This window comes from Tasmannia lanceolata, unplaced genomic scaffold (assembly GCF_043159265.1).
Source record: "Tasmannia lanceolata isolate RefF3 unplaced genomic scaffold, GAP_Taslan_0.1 ptg000098l, whole genome shotgun sequence".
NCBI classification, from domain to species: domain Eukaryota; kingdom Viridiplantae; phylum Streptophyta; class Magnoliopsida; order Canellales; family Winteraceae; genus Tasmannia; species Tasmannia lanceolata.
The window spans coordinates 240,001-242,500 of NW_027518775.1; positions in this window are offsets into that span (position 1 = coordinate 240,001).

A 2,500-nucleotide genomic window follows, 5' to 3' on the forward strand; every position below is an offset into this window, starting at 1 on the left:
GGTGTGCAAGGCTTGTGGGCAAGGCTGGTGCGCAAGGCTAGTTCCCAAGGGTTGTGTGCAAGGCTAGTGCCCAAGGCAAGTGCGCAAGGCTCGTGCCCAAAGCTAGTGCGCAAGGCTTGTGTGCAAGGCTACTGCGATGGGCCAGTGCCCAAGGCTTGTGAGCAAGGCTTGTATGCATGGCTTGTGTGCAAGGCTAGCGTCCAAGGCTTGTGCGCAAGGCTTGTGTCCAAGGCTTTTGTGCAAGGCTCGTGCGCAAGGCTAGTGTGCAAGGCTTGTGCGCATTGGCAGGTAGCCCACCAGCATGCACGATCCAAATGCCACTCACGCGACAACACGGTGCCAAGCCGGGCATGGTGTGCACTCAAAACCAATCAACGGACAGAGGTCATGCGTCATGGGGGGGATCTAGCAAGGCCATGGGGAAGGTCATGGAGGACCTTGGAAGCAAGCGCAAGACGAGAGCGAATCGAACAAGGGGCCAGGACGGGGCCTTGTGCCCATGGTCTTCGCAAGACAGCGTCCAAGGCACCCGAAAGCCCAAGGGAACCCAAACCCGGCCGACACTTGCAATCGCACATGCTCTCTGCAACACACCATCAATGCCGCCCAACGGGGCCAGCACGAGCAGTCCTCCGCGGTCCCCTGGCCCTGCGCACGTTTGTCTTCGAAACCGAGCATCAATGCCACAGAAAGTGCCGGGGCGCCAGCTGGAGCCATCATCCGCGTTGCCATGGCTCGCTTGGCCTTGGCTTGCCAGGCCCCGACACGAGCAATCGCGCATTTTCTTTGCAACCGACCATCAATGCCGCCCAACGGGGCCAGCACGAGCAGTCATCCGCGGTCCCCTGGCCCTGCGCTCGTTTGTCTTTGAAACCGAGCATCAATGCCACAGAAAGTGCCGGGGCGCCAGCTGGAGCCATCATCCGACGTGCCATGGCTCTGGTCCCATGGTCTTCGCAACCGAGCATTCGTGACACCCGCGGGGCCAGGACACCAACCCTTCCGACACGAGCATTCGCGCATGTTCTTTGGCCACACAACGGCGCCAGCACGAGCAAAATCATCCGCGGTGCGGTGGCCTTGCACGGCCTTTTGTCTTTGGAACCAACCATCAGTGCCACGGGAAGTGCCGGAGTCCCGGCATCCGCGGTGCCAAGTCATTGCGCCCTTGGTCTCTGCAGCGGGGCATGCCGGGCACTCCCAACCATTGCAAGCAAGCAAGCAAGCAAGAAAGAAAGTAAGTAAGTAAGTAAGTATTACATATAGGGGCGGGACATGCGGGGAGATCTGCGAAACGTGCATTACGGGGCACACGCGTACCTACCGGGGCATACCGACCCCTATTGGGGCACACGTGTGCATATCGGGGCATACCGGGCCTATCGGGGCACACGCGTACATACCGGGGCATACCGAGCCCTACTGGGGCACACGTGCGCATATCGGGGCGTACCAAGCCTATCGGGGCATACGCATGTATCCCAAGGCATACCGAGTCTATCCGGGCATACGCGTTCATACCGGGGCGTAACGGGCCTATCGGGGCATACTTGGGCATATCCGGGCAAAAAATGCCCAAAACTTGCGCAACCTTGGCAACCGTGGTCCATTCCTCTCTATATGCCTAGCCTTGCCAACCGTGGTCCATTCCTCACTATATGCCATGGCCTTGTGCCCATGGTCTTCCCAAGACAGCGTCCAAGGCCCCCGGAAGGCCAAGGGAGCCCAACCCAGCAATGCCCTGCTATGGCAAGCCAAGGCCAAGCATTCCGGTGCCTATCCGGGCAAAAATGCGATTCCTCTCTATATGCCTAGCCTTGGCAACCGTGGTCCATTCCCCACCATATGCCATGGCCTTGTGCCCATGGTCTTCCCAAGACAGTGTCCAAGGCGCCCGGAAGGCCAAGGGAGCCCAACCCAGCAATGCCCTGCTTTGGCAAGCCAAGGCCAAGCATTCCGGTGCCTAACCTTGGCAACCGTGGTCCTTTCCTCACCATATGCCATGGCCTTGTGCCCATGGTCTTCGCAAGACATCGTCCAAGGCGCCCAAAAGGCCAAGGGAGCCCAACCCAGCAATGCCCTGCTAGGGCAAGCCAAGGCCAAGCATTCCGGTGCCTAACCTTGGCAACCGTGGTCCTTTCCTCACCATATGCCATGGCCTTGTGCCCATGGTCTTCGCAAGACATCGTCCAAGGCGCCCAAAAGGCCAAGGGAGCCCAACCCAGCAATGCCTTGCTAGGACAAGCCAAGGCCAAGCATTCCGGTGCCTATCCGGGCAAAAACGCCCAAAGCATGCCCATTCCTTAGCCTATCCAGGCAAAAACGCCCAAAATCTGCACATTCTAGTGCCTATCCGGGCAAAAACGCCCACCAGCATGCCACCCTCCTATAGGGTTTGCGCAACCAACCAGCCTAACCACCAGTGGCAACCAAAGGTGCTGTTAGCGACGACTTCTGAAGACGCAACGAGACGCGACGTGTTTGCGCCCAGACGCGACGA